The sequence below is a fragment of the Pimephales promelas genome, chromosome 6 (genome assembly GCF_988280905.1).
Source record: "Pimephales promelas chromosome 6, fPimPro1.hap1.1, whole genome shotgun sequence".
In the NCBI taxonomy this organism is placed as follows: Eukaryota; Metazoa; Chordata; class Actinopteri; order Cypriniformes; family Leuciscidae; genus Pimephales; species Pimephales promelas.
Window position 1 is genome coordinate 16,925,159 of NC_142774.1, and position 15,565 is coordinate 16,940,723.

The 15,565-nt window shown below is 36.7% G+C and overlaps 1 long non-coding RNA gene across 1 annotated transcript; it reads left to right on the top strand.

The window, feature by feature from the left end:
* The first annotated feature begins 6,401 nt into the window (after positions 1 to 6,401).
* Positions 6,402 to 14,231, top strand: LOC120461340 (uncharacterized). The gene is made up of 3 exons (XR_005618140.2): positions 6,402 to 6,571; positions 6,985 to 7,123; positions 11,981 to 14,231. It is a non-coding gene; the product is annotated as an uncharacterized LOC120461340 (long non-coding RNA).
* Positions 14,232 to 15,565: the final 1,334 nt, after the last annotated feature.

Sequence of the window (15,565 nt, forward strand, 5' to 3'; positions counted from 1 at the left end):
CTGTGAGCCTTTTACACGCGTTCCTGAAAGTAATGTTTTGGATGAGACGAACAGCTGCCGAAATAAGCACACACAGTCCAGACAAAAGGTAGTGTATTAATGTCAGTTCAATGCTAAAACTTGGCATACAAACGCAAACATGTATGTGTTGTTATGGTAGCTTTGAAGTGATCGCATCCCCCACTTTTCTTTTTTCCATGCATGCTGTTTTGACCCTTAAGGGTTCAGACTGAGACTCTATATAAGTAAAGGTTACACAAGGTTCAAAGCCTTGTTTTTTCTCTCTTGACTGATCATAGACCCTCATGCCACACACACACACACACACACACACACAGACAGACAACGCATGCTCTAAATTGATGCATGAAGTCCCCTGAGTTCACAAGGCATCTGCATTTGGAGAAGAAAACGCAGGGGACTAGCAAGGGCAAAGGTCAGAAGCTCCTGCCCCTGTTATTGACCACTTGGGAGATTCCATACATCATATTGCGTAATTTCAAGCAGAAAGCACACCTGCTTAAAAATTACATGTATCTGCAGTCATCTTGATGGAAAGAGAGGTGAGCATAAACAGATTATGATCACAATGAGAGAGGAATGAAATCAAAGAAGAATAAAAACAAAACGTAATCACCTTCAAGAAAGGAACTTTCTTTGTTTGAGGGATATTAAACAAAACCTCCCATCAAGACACATCAAATAGAATAACAGTAAATACATGTACAATGTTATTGCTTTTTAACTTTCTATTCAATAAAGTTTTTTTTTCTTTTATCACAATTTCCAGATAGTAACAACAACTATTTTTAATAAAATATGAAGAAATGTTTCAACATTGGAATGATTTCTGAAAGATCATTAAGACTAAAGTAATGATACTGAAAACTGAGGAACAAATTGCATTTTAAATTATATATATATATGGTTATGTTAAATTCGATTATTAAATGCAGTCTTGGAGAGCACACAAAACTTATTTCAAAAATGTAAAAAATCATTTAAAAGAACATATTTTTTTTATTTTGTATTTGTATTGTATTTTGCTTCAGTATGTCACACAGTAAGACTAGAATTGTGCATTAAAGGGTTAGTTCACCCAAAAATGAAAATTATGTCATTAATGACTCTCATTAATGATGGGTCATTAACGACCCTCAAGACCTCTATTCATCTTCGGAACACAGTTTTAGATTTAGTCCGAGAGCTTTCTGTGCCTCCATTGAAAAAGAATGTACAGTATACTGTTCTTGTCCAGAACGGAAATAAAGACATCAATGTGGTCCATGTGACACCAGTGGGTTAGTTAGAATGTTTTGAACCATCAAAAATACATTTTGGTCCAAAAATAACAAAAACTTTTAATAAAAATTGTATTGTCTTTCGGTTCTGTCCGCAGTGATGCTGCTGGCGTATAAGATGCTGCTGACGTGTTCTCTGGTAACCAGTAAACTGAGAACACATCATCAGCATCTTACGTCACCAGCGTCACTGCGGACTCGTGAACGCAACACCGGAAGACAATACAATGTTAAATAAAGTCGTATTTTTTTGTTATTTTTGGACCTAAAATGTATTTTCGATGCTTCAAAACATTCTAACCCCCTGATGTCACATACTTTGATGATATCTGTATTTCCTTTCTGCACAAGAACAGTATACTGTGTATACATTTTCAATGGGGGGACAGAAAACTCTCAGACTAAATCTAAAACATCTTAAACTGTGTTCCGAAGATGAACGGAGGTCTTAGGGGCGTGATACGACATTAATTTTCATTTTTTGGTAAACTAACCCCGAAAGTAGGTTTCCCTTTTGATTTCAAGACAACAGTTTGAAGAAACTTTGATGTTTAGGTCTTTGTGTAAAAACATTGCAAGGGAAAATTAAAGTGATTTATGAACTCACAGTTCAGTTTTTATAGTCAGAAAGGTTAACAAACCATGAAAATAGAGAAATTCAATTCTTCATTCACAATCAGGACATTGTTAAAAGGTAATCAAAACAGTCTTACATGGTGACTGGTTTCTTAGTGAGCACATTCCTCTAACAACATGCTCAACTAATTTCTATTTAATGTTCTGTGACCTCCACATGTCATTTGTTTACACTTAACTGTCACCGTCCCACAGGTGGGACGTTTGCCACTATATTTTTAAAACGATAATATCTTAGTAAATACCTTAAATAATATTGACAAACTATATATCATTTGAAAGCTTATAATCTCTAGTTTCCATATTTGGTGACTGATTTTCAAAATATATTACAGAAGAGCCATAATTTATCAATATAAAACAAGAATATTTTCATACTCATAAGGCGTGTTCAGACCTTTATTTTAAAATAGCAGTAAATATGAAAAATCATGAAAAAATGGTAGATACCTCAGTTTGTTTTCATGCCAAAAGTTCAAAAGATAGAATCCATTCAATTATTTTGGAAAAAAAAGGTCTGAAAAGTTTGAAATATCAAGAAAAAAATAATAAATTCACCATTTGTGACGTGGCAGCTAGCTATGACTTACATGCGTGTTCTTTGTATGTGTTTCTTAGAGGTTAAATTCATATCAAAATCTGCCAAACTTACCATGCTACATCTGAATAGGATCTCTACTTCAGAAATTGTATGAAAATTGTGAAAATAATGGTTCATATCACTCAAAACACGAATGGAAATGCAGGCGCCCTTATATGGGCAGTAATGGAGTCTGATTGTGCCCTAGTGAAAAAGTTTGGTACTGCGCTCAAACAAAATCTTACTGAAAGCTCATTTTTTGAGATATCAACCTAAAATTTGAAACACAACTTGTTCAGATTTTTGGCTTTGATCTTTCTGCCATTTTAGAGTAGCCCAGGTTTTGAAAATATATATTTGATGTAAAATATGAATAATTAATATTTTTACATTGTACATTTCCATAAACTCAAACTTCTATAACTTTTTTTCTGTTTCACTTTCTTAATTTATTTCACTTCTACAAAAATCTGCCAAATGTCTTCTTTAAAACAAGACCAATCATATGTCTATATTCCAAAGCATTCTTGAATTACAACCATTTAAGTTCGAAATGTGCATTGTCATGTCTATTCAAAAAAGGGGGGGTGACAGTTAACAGGTTAATGGCAGAATAATTTCTAAACAGTTAAAGAACCTGAGGTCAGAATCTTTTAATGGGACACTATGCAGGAATTCCGTTTATGTCAAACAGCGACCCCTAGATTCGCTGTGGAGTACTTGTATTTAACGTTACTGTCTTAAATACCACTCACGCAGAGCAAGACATGGCGTGACCTGTTACATAGTATACAATAGTAAAATCGTTTACTGGGGGAGACGGCCACCATTCAATCTGAAAGAAGTCATATAACCATTTCACTAACTCCGAAGCTGATCAGTTAAGCTATAAAGTAAGCATAGTGTCCCTTTAACAACTATTGATTGAGTGGTTACAAAAACAGACCTCACTTTAAGAAGACAGAAATGACTCACGCTTTGTCACAGACCAATCATACACCACAGACACGCTGAATGCTCTTTGACTACAGCAGTCAGATGAACTAGTGCACCTGGAGCAGACTGTGAGTTCATCCACCATAGCCTTCGATTCACACACTGCACATAAGCAGGCTCACATCATGCTGAATCAGCCACCCTGACCTAACTTCAACTTTCCAAAACAAATTCTGGCTGCGTGTAGCATAATGTGCATATATTTATCACATAAATACAAGAGTTGGAAAATGAATGTGCACTATGAAAATATAAGGATGAGCAAAATATCTGTAACAAGTGTACAATTAAAGGCTTAATTAAAAGTGCTCATGCACTAAAAATAAAGATACTTCTAAGCTTGTTGTAAATTTGTTATGTCTGAGACATGATTCAGCTTAATAACAGGGAGGCATGAGGACGTAACATGTTTACAGGTTTTGAGGTCAAAGGTGCTTTGTTAAGATTATAATCAAAGGACCTTTTTTTGTTATAATTTAAAATTAACATTAAAGGGTGTGCACAAAATTGAACAAAAACCTGTATTGGGTTAATACTATTTTGGTGTAGTGGGAGGCATCAAAACTTTGCACCTGTTTTTCCAGACACTGTTTTGAAAGCAAATGTAGCTACCATTGAACAATGGATCTACAGTATGCAGTGCAGACACAATCCACCTGGTTAGCACATGTTACCAGTGGTCCCTGAGCGGTAGTTCATCTGACATGGAAATGACCTAAGGACCTAGTGCATGCATGATATCCTTACAAATACTCCTCAGGTGTAGTAAAAGCTTTGTTTCAGGCAGGTTGAGATCTTCATACATCATGTAGAAAAAGACTAATGTTCATTCAGTGTCCAATTTAATTTTAAATTTAAACAAATTGTGGCAAGTTGTAAAATACAATTAAAGGGCTAGTTCACCCAAAAATGAAAATTCTGTCAGTATTTACTCACCCTCATGTTGTTCCAACCCCGTAAGACCTTCGTTCATCTTCCCAACACAAATTAAGATATTTAAGATATTAAGATCGCTCCTGCATACAGTCCATAGGCTTCTTGAGGGACTGCCTCTTGCTGTCCCTGAAAAGTCATTAAAGACATCGTTAAAATAGTCCAAGTGACTACAGGGGCTCAATCTTAAGTTTATCAAACGACGAGAACACTTTTGTGCGCAAAAAAAACAACAAAAATAACGACTTTATTTCAACTATTCACTTCCTTCTCCATGAGCCTGTAAGTCAGTTAACGTGTGATTGCGTAGAGCTACGTCACATGTAGGCTCACTATTGGCCGACGCTGGTCATGTGTGTGTGATGCGTGTGACGTACAATAACAGAAGCTTACGCTATTAAACTAGTAACCTGACTCGCGCAGAGGGAGAAATAAACGAATAGTTGAAATAAAGTCGTTATTTTTGTTGTTTTTTGCGCACAAAAGTGTTCTCGTCGTTTGATAAACTTAAGATTGAGCCCCTGTAGTCACTTGGACTATTTTAACGATGTTTTTAATGACTTTTCGAGGACAGCAAGAGCCAGTCCCTCAAGAAGCCTATGGACTGTATGCAGGAGCGATCTTAATATCTTAAATATCTTAATTTGTGTTCCGAAGATGAACGAAGGTCTTACGGGGTTGGAACAACATGAGGGTGAGTAAATACTGACAGAATTTTCATTTTTGGGTGAACTAACCCTTTAATGAATGGGTGAATGAACGGATCAACAAACATTAGTAATTATCGTATTTAATGATTTTTTTTTAATTACGTGTTACTTAACTGGTTGTAACGTTGAGGCAGGAGTGAAGTGGAGAGAATCCAAGTGCAAGCATTAATTCAGCTAATCCAGGGTAAACCAAAAGAACATGAACTCAGGACAGGAGCAAGAAACAGCTACAAACAACATTGAAGCACAGAGTTTTAAATACACAGACAAACAAGCTAAACAAGATAACAAGGGGGCAGGGCTAATTAGAAACACCTGGAGAGATTAACAAACAAGAAAAACTACAAAGGACTACAAAACATGGAACAGGAAATAACAAAAGTCCACACGAAACAAGGAAAACACAAGACAAGATTCGTGACACTGGTATTGTGGCGCTTTTCCACTGCTGGTACGGCTCAGTACGGTTCGGCTCCGTGCGGCATGGTTCGGCTCGCTTCGCTTTTCCACTGTGTGGTACGACTCGGCTCGGCAAGGCTCGGTTCGCTTTATCACGGTTTGCTTTTCCACTGCAGTTATTACCGCTTCAAAGTGCACTCTTCGGCAACCAACGAGAGGAACGTCTGCACTTCGTCCACAGACCACGATTCAGCTATTTTTTTTTTGGAAGTTTTCTTTCTTTCTTTTCTCTTCAAGCAAGTACTATAGCGACTGGCTATTTAAATCGAGCGGATTTGATGTCTCGCAAATAAAATGACGCTGGTAGTGACGATTCTGTCTGACTGACCAAACAGTGATCTGCAGTGTGTTCATGTCACATTTTAGTGTCTGTACAGTACGCTTGCAACCTCAACAGAGGTGGTACCATTTAAAGCGAGTCGAAGCGAGCCGCATTGTACCGTACCATGCAAGCGTCAAAGCGTGCCGTACCGAACCATACCGTACCATGCAGTGGAAAAGCACCATTGTTCAGATACAGGTAATATAGTTTTTGTTGTATTTATCATTTTTATTTTCTCCAGCATTACCCACAGCAGCTGTGGCAGATGTGAAATATATCAAGTTTTATCTAACCTCAGATCATCTTTTTCCATTTTTATCATCTGAAACAGAATTGTGTTATTAATTTCCTCCTGCAATCATCAAAAAGTAACAGTTGCCCATTTGCTCTGCTCCCAGATCAGTGTCCTTGCTTTAGAAATTGAAAAGGAAACAGTAAAGCTAGCCTTGGATCAGCAAAAGGCAGCTGCAAGCAATGATCTATATTTACCAGACTGTTTGACCATCTGGCCTAAAACCGACCTTTAGAATACAAATAATAAACACCAATATTTAGACAATGAAGTCCTGTTATTTTCACTGGTGGTCTGACCACAAATGTTAAAATGACTGCGAGACAAATTATCCTATAATGGGTAAAGTAGCTTTATTTTTTTTTATTGGCATACTTCTAATAAATGATTATGTTTTTACAGATTTTTGTCAAAACATGCTAAACAAACTAGGAGTCCTGAAATTAATAGCCTTTCACTTCTGTGATTACCATGACTCTTGAAATATTTCCAGCCTTATCTTAGCTTTAATGAAAACAGGAGTGATGGACATTTAAAGGGCATATCTGAGAAAGAAAAGAGTATGAAGGCAAGCACTGACAAGACAGAAATGAAGATGTGCCATTTTAGTCAGTCTTTCTGTATTTGCTTTTGGCACTTTACTGTAGAGCAGACTATGTGGTTTTCAGTCTGTCAGTTTTAAATCGTAGCATTCAGGTTTATTGGCCATTGCCCTGAATTCTCACATTGTCTTTTGTCTTGCCGTTCTGGCCTAGATCCCCAGGGCCTCCACATGGACAGGACTGTATAATAAACAGCCTCCCAACCCACTGAGTGCAGCTGGACTATTGCTTGAATCCAGACAAAGAGTGGAAAACCATGGACACTTCAACCTACAGAGAAACACTTGAAACTGTAAGGCTATAAAGAAAATAATAGTTAAAGAAACTTGAGCTGTTAAGTTTGTGCACCAATAATGTGCCAACAGAACTGCTGTTTTTCAAACAGGTTTCCTAAACCTTTTCCTGCTCACGCCATTGGTTGAGCCAAAGTTGCTGTGTTGGCTAATCAAGGGTGTGTTTCCTGTACAATTACATAACTCGCTGTTGAACCACTGTAATATGAATTGTTGGATAAATTAACTAGCAAGTCGCAAAACTGTTGCAAGGGCACACCTCTGCCATTCAGGTCTGCTGTTTGTGAAGTCCACATGCAAGTCGTGGACTTCACAATTGCTTTCAGATTATTTTTGCTTTCGATGTTTGATTCATTGCGGTTTTCCTCTTACGCATTTGAAATGTAAACAATCACAGAAATATTTGTTGATCTCTTGAACGCAATGGCCAATCAGTGGTGTTTAATTTATTCAGAATACACTCATCGGTCAAAACATGCAGGAAAAAAAATAGTAGGCTAAATCGAGCTCATGATTTAGGCTACTAATTTGTTCCCTCCATTTACTAAATCGCATGCACGCTTACAACTTTGTCCCCTCGATTTGTAAATCGAGAGCCGATTGACTATTTTATTCTCTTGATTTTCTTTAGCGTGCAACAATTCATAAATGTAGGGAACAAATTAGTAAATCATGCACACGTCATGTGCGGAGCTCCGTAGATTCATTATGCAGTGTAAAAAACTTTAATGTTTTTTTTTTCTGAGATGAGTGACAGCTTTGTAGTGATAGGGACCACTCTTTGCACCCTTTCGAGGCTGTAATATATATATATATATATACGTATATATATATATATATATATATATATATATATATATTATATTGTAATATAGTATATTTTCACATTTAATATCCAAATTAATGTAGAAACTGTCATGTTGTAGCTAAGCGCAGTGCCAAACAGGAACACAGTGAAAAAGATGAAGGTAAAACAACTCTTATTTAACAGAACGAAAGCATCCCCAAACTCAACAAAAGCGTTAACGACAACCGACAAAGAGAACTGAAAACAGGCATATAAATACACAGGCAAACTATAACTATTAATGACAGCCAGACAGAATAACAAAATCATATCAATTACCATGACATCTAAAGACTGACGGGGATTTGAAGAAAAGCATAGACAGTAAAAGAAATGGGCACAGCGACCCCATAGACTTCAACAGAGAAAAGTGAAGTCAATTTGAAGCACTCACTTCCTGATTGCCAAGCGCACTGTGCACTGCCAAGAGGAATCTGAATCATTCCCTTAATAATCTTGCAGAGCCAGAGAGAGTGAGTATTAGCTGCCCATGGGCTAGCAGCAGGAGCAACTTTATGACTCTCTATGGGCTTCTCCCTTGACTTTATGCCTCCACGTCCCCCTGATTGCCGACGAGTTTCTCCTCCTGTCTATACAGATTCGCATTACGACACATTCATTAGCCTATTTTTACAAAAACTGCTACTACTGAGCCATAACGTAAGAAACAAGGTAGAGACGTTTATACATTGTCGTTTTTCTTTAGTAAACAATGGACAAATGGAGTTTTTAAATGCCTCAGATATAAAGTTATTCACTGTCAAAGTGATGCCAAAATGAATGGGAGTCAATGGAATGCTAGTAGCAGGTGAAGGCTTGTTAGCCAATGGCGGCCCCCAGGGGGACTTCAGTTTCCGGTTGGTGGATTAACTCCTTGACCAAAGGAGACTATAGAAACTTAAACTCCATGAAAGTGAAACTAACACAGACATAACTGATAATATGTTACAGAAACAATAAAGGCATTATATTAAAAAAAAAATGTGTTGCATTGTTATGGCATTATTATGAATAAAGGCCAGATTCACAAAATCAATGCAACCATATTTGGCTATCGATGGTTTTGGGAAACGCACTCTATGGGGTGCTCAAACAAATGCCACTGTAGTGTAGAGTTTATGTCAATTTCTTTGTGGAAATCAATCAAGAAATATACACACATATATATATATATATATATATATATATATATATATATATTAATCCAGCATAATCAGGGATAAGATGTAGTATTAATATGTAAAAATTTCTGGGAAATGTGTTTGCTGCTTGTTGTATTAAGACAATGCATTGTATACTGAACTGTTCTGATGTTCTTCCAATGCTTTCATAATGCTTTTCAGCTGAGTCAATATTTATCCAGAAACTTGTAGGAAAACACTGCGTATCTAAGTCACATAATCAAGCTTTAGGCAAATGATTCACAGAAACTGTGCACAGTTTCCTTTAGTGTGCACATTTATCTGTCATATAAAAGCTAGTTTGATAAATATAGACCTGATCTCATATTAAAGATCAGTTAATCTTGAACAGAAAAAAACCCCTGAATAAATCTCAAATAGAATTGGCACATGCAATCTCTCTGCAATGAAGGTAAGAAGATCTCTTCACAAACACATCTGACTTTAGCATGGAGAAAAGATCTTCTGCATCTCACTAGTCCATCAAAACAGCAGTTGAATCTCCAGGAAGGCAAACTTTATATGAGCTTACTCACAAATGCATTTTGCCCCACTTTTAGTAATGAACAGCTTCCTGCAACAACTAAATCACATGTTGTCAGTTTCAAAATAACACCTGGTCTTGTTTAATGTGATATAAGATGATAGTAAATCACATAACTCTGTGTACTACTGAGAGATCATGGCCAAGGTATGTGGAAACTACTGGATGTGATTGCACACTAAACCAAACATGCCCTGGCACATTCGTTTTTTTTTTGTTTGTTTGTTTTTTTCACAGGTTAAAGTTAAATTATGGAAATCTCCAGCCTTATCCGGGTCTTACATTAGTTTGTGTCCTCTAGAGGGATTTTACTTTCTTTTTTTACAAATTCAGTCTCCAGACGGAAGCAGACCCTGTGTATTCTGATTAAAACACTTTAATGAAGACCATCTGTGGTGTGGCACTGAAATGAATACCTTTCTTTCCAGGTTGTCACAGAAATTGAACTAAAAATGAACTCTTTTTTAAGTGATGCTATGTAAAGTAGACAACATTTGAAAGATAATAAAAAATTGATCTGGAAAGAATGAGCATTTTTTATTAGTTTTTTTTTTTTTCTTTCTACAGCTCTGAATTTTTGAGGTAAGAAAACTTAATTGATGCAAATGTTGAACCCCAGTGACTGGAAAACATCTCAGGTCAAAGCTAGACTATAAATCAGGATTATCCCAGAAACCCCAGATTACACAGTGTAACATATTTTCAACATGGTCTGGCACAGATCACAAACAGATGCTAAGCACATGAAATGCTCTACTGTAAGTGCAGGATTATTAGAACAGATACTGTACCTGTAGCAGTAGTAATGACTTAAACACAAACCTGCTCACATAATTAACTCAACAGCTGTAGAACACATTCAAGGAATGCATTTCAAAACAACCACCTCAAAGAACAATGGACACTTCTTAAAGAACAACTCCGGCGCAAAATGAACCTTTGGTCTAATTACACATTGCTACCTAGTCAACCGTTATCTGAGATTTGTTTTCATGATTGCCGAATGTAAATAGTTTTATCTCTAAAAACAGTTTAGCCTATAACGCTAATATGGAGCATAGAGTAATGACAAATAAAAATCGCTTGTTATTACCACTAACAAGGCTCAAAATAGCCCCACACTAACACGACAGCATAACAAGGGTCCCTACATTCAAACCGAAGCATTGAGAACGTTGTTAGTGTCCATACAGTTTAATAAGAAGATATTTTATACACACAGTCAACTTCGCGAATACAGGAAGAAGCCATCTTTGAAAAAAAGTCTCTACCAGTCGATCTACGAACGCCGATCCATGTGCGCTGAACTGTGCAGAATCTCATATAGTCCGTTGTTTCCAGAAGAAACACAAACACAAACCGTTTTCTTCTCTTCAATATGTACACGTACCCTACTGTTCGCGCTCAGTTTATCACCTTATTCACATCTCACCAGCGCACTTGGATCGGCGTTCGTAGATCGACTGGTAGAGACTATTTTTCCAAGATGGCTTCTTCCTGTATTCGCGAACTGTGAATTTGACTGTGTGTATAAAATATCTTCTTATTAAACTGTATGGACACTGACAAAGTTCTCAATGCTTCGGTTTGAAAGTAGGGACCCTTGTTATGCTGTCGTGTTAGTATGGGGCTATTTTGAGCCTTGTTAGAGGTAATAACAAGCGATTTTTATTTGTCATTACTCTATGCCCCATATACTAGTGTTATACTAGCGTTATAGGCTAAACTGTTTTTAGAGATAAAACTATTTACATTCGGCAATCATGAAAACAAATCTCTGATAACGGTTGACTAGGTAACAATGTGTAATTAGACTAAAGGTTCATTTTGCGCCGGAGTTGTCCTTTAAGCTGTTCTAAGCTGTTCTGTTTCTAAGAGATCAAATCTGAACATAAACTTCCTAATGAACCACTAAATGGTGTAACAGGCCTATTTAACATCTGCTGTAGACCAGCCTGTCCACCAAAGTCTGATCAAGTGAGAATTATTTTTTCAGATAAGCTTCCAGAGCAGTTGTTTTAAATTGTGATTTTGATTAAATGATTTCTGGATCTTCTTATACATGGTTGGGGTGCACCGACCGGATATGGTCTACTAATACGGTAGTTCTCTGACTGATCTATATTTCTCTAGTGAATAAATCTGCAATCCCTAATTCTGAATGCGTAAGTTTAAAATTGCAAAGATTGATATCACACCATTGCAATTTTTAAAATTTTTTAAAAACACCTCTTGTCTTGAAGTCTTGTCAAATATTAACTGAGAAAATTTGGATTCTTAACAGATGTGCCCCTGAACAAATCCACATGGACTCCTTTGGAGGAATGTAGTGAAAGGCGAGAATGTGGAAAAAAAAGTGTTTGACCCTCAGAGGAAGTGACCCTGATAGGATCAACACACAGCTGAGGATCCACAGAGGGGGTGCTATGGGAGATTAAATTAAATTACAGAGCTTTTAAATGAATTTCATATATTCCTCATTAGTGTAGATCAGCTGTATGATGACATTAAGATACGATCTGGAAGCATCCATTCAATTAGTTTTATCTCCTCGTGTGGCAGACATTAATGTGGTTGCAATATCACACTTGACAGCCAGTGTTGAAATAAAGTTGTGTTGACCTTTTGCTTCTGGAACTAAAGAAACTTGATGTTTGTTTAATGACAGAGAAAGCAAGACATGTCTATCGGAGTGTCCATCAACAGCAGCCCAGAATATTTATAAGAAAAATAACTAAAAACGACAGCAGCAGTCCAATCATCAGATTGGAAACCAGTTTTTTGAAATCGCCTCACTGTTATTTGGAATCAGTTACAATTGCATGCGCATTTCCGATTGCATTTACAGTAACTGTTTTGCACGTGTGGCATGTGTTGTATGTCACTTTTGTTTTCTTGAGCAAAATGGACAACATACAGTAAATGGCGATTGTAGTCTGATTAACAAAGGTGAGCTACAAATCACATTATCCAGGTCTGTAAGTCCAACTTCGCAAAACAAGGACTAATACGATGTTAAGTAAGACTAAACATTCACATGAAATATTAAAAAGACAAATTCAGGTTTTTGTCCAATTGAAATCGAGTTCTCTCAAAAGGCCTGTAAAGGCCTGGTCAGTGTCACACAATCAAAAATGTGTCCTGTTTGCCATGAAAATGTGTCTGATTTTCACATGCCCTTTGTCTTCTCTGACATGTGACTAAAATATCACCTTTAAAGCATGGGGATGTTCATGTTTATTCATTCAAATGAAAATGTTTATTGTTGGTGTTTATGGGCCTTAAATGTACTTGGTGATTTATTTTCCAATTCATGGAACAGACCAACCTTTCTCAAACAAAAAACTTTTCCAACTTCACTTTTATTATTTGTTGGATGAAGAATTAGGCAAAACAGATAGCTAGTTACTCCGAACCTCAGTTTTGATGTTTAAAGCTACAAACGCAAAGGCTTTGTTAAGATGTCCTTGGTCACACTTCAAAGAGGAAGAGATGGTGAACGAATGGCAGTTTACCTGCAAGGCAGTAATAACAGGGTGATGACAGGGGTCGACCTTTATTGGAGTCCATGTTTGCATAATAACTCTGTTCTTCTCTTGATTTCATTGAATCTCCTCCATGTGGCACAGCTATTTAGTCGGTTTAAGTAAAATTGAAGAAAACTAAATCACTCAATTAATCTGTATAAAGTGTTTGTATCAAATACCATACTTCTGTCGTCAACATATAAACATACTTCTGTTAAGAAATGAAATCAACCTGTTGTCACTGACCTGGAAATGTCTAATCTGACTTTTAAGGAAACTGCACTCAGAAACAAGATGGGTTGATAGGAAGGCCTCAGGCAGTGCTTAAACTTGCAGTGTGTGCTGATGGTATGATAAATCTTTGGATTGTCTTTCAGCCATGAGCTTTAGTTTTATGTTTCCTCTCTCAAAGCTAAGACATCTCCTGGAAACTATGCCAGAATACACTTCACTTCTGCCAGGGCATGACTCACTTTTGTCTACTGGTGCCTGTTGAGCATGTCTGTGTGTCAAAAACCGTGGGGCTTTTATAGGGGATTAAAAACAGAATGACAGCTGGGACACTGCATTCACCATAAACAAATTAAATTTTATAAAATAGAATTGTGATCACACTTTATACTGCAGAATCCATATCATTCTGTTTTTCCATATAGTATTGAAATATGTCGCCTGCTCATTCATTTTTCTAAGCTATATCAACAAACTTGATGCAACAGATTATAATGACACAGAGGTGCCATTCTAGGTGCATTATGTGTCCACGTCCACATGGCCAGATGACACCTGTGTATACAGCGTGAACAGACCAAAGTTCTTGACACGTCAGATTGGTGCACCCTTGAAAAATTCAAGTGCGCTTGTTTTGAAATTCTGCATTCTATCTTATTCTATTGTCTCTGTTACTTAGTTGGCACAAAGCACAAGTCATGCCTTTTTTTAGCATATTTCGCCCATAGACTGTAAAAAATAGATTCGCCTCAGATTCGCTATATGGACGAGTAAAATACTGGCAACAATTTTTAATGGAAAATGGCTAAATAATTAAATAGTGAGGCGCAATACCCAAAGACATCCTTGATTAGATTTTTGTGTTTAGATCCTAAAACTTGTTTTCATAAGCAAAATTGGCGCCATTACTCACAAACAAGAACAAAGACGAGACATAACAAATCTTCAAATAAATCAGTTCCTCGTTTTGAATGAAAAACAAGCGAGTCAGTCTGATGGTGAGGAATGACCACCAAGTAATTCATTTACAAAGAGCCTTGCAGTTATTTGAAGACTTAGGAAAAACAACCGTTAAAATGATTTGTTTGTGTCATACATGTGTGTCTGCTTTACTATAAAAGTCTGCATAAAGTCAGATCAAATTCCATTTAACACTAAACAACACCGGATGAATAATGAAGAAATCTGGTACCTATAAGGCCAAAAGAAAAGCATTACAGTTAAGTGGTAGTTTTGAGGGTTTCAGATAAGTCTTTTTGTGGGAGTCCAAATCATAAAGATATTGATACATTCTGACAGTTACAGCCATGAATCATAAATATATGCTCACTTAAAAGTCTCCTCTGCTCTTGAACCAGTGCAATATCATTTCAATTAGATCTTTTACTTCTCCATGCAAAAAGTTCCTCTCTAATTTGATTCTCATGTCCGTGCAACTTCTTCCACTCTAATCAGGCCGTTACTGTAATCCCGAGAGCTACAGTTCACTCCTTCCCCAGAGGCTCTGCAAATGGATGTTTAGATCTGTGTATGAGTAAGCATATTTGTGAAATGACCATCACCGGAGAGGCCTGCTCCAAATTCATTTTCTGTTACACTCAACAGCTGGTTAATCAAGAAATATTACAGCATTGCCTGTTGAAAAAATGGGGACTCAAGGCTGACCTAGATATGGTCTTCATGTATCTGCTGACCTCAACTGTCTCCAGGGTTTTGTGTCTGATAGCCCCATGCTTTCACTGACACCTTAGTTCACTTAAAAATGTAATTTGTGTCATCATTATACTCACCCTCATGTTGTTCCAAATGTGGAAAACAAAAGAAGATCCAATGAAAGGGCAAGATTGGAGCCCACTGACTTATACTGTATTGCATGTTTGGTAAACATGACTGTGAATTATATGATTTTTTTTTTTCTCTGATGATGTATCCACTTTTTCCTAAAGCCAACTGAATCATTTTGATACACAAATTACCAAGGCCTTTAAATGGACTATGTGTAACTTTTTATGTAATTTATTATTTAAATATGTCCTCAGTGGTGTACAAATACTGTACCTCTGCCAGTTATCTGACTTATCTTTGTAAACGAAGAATTTATTATCTTTATA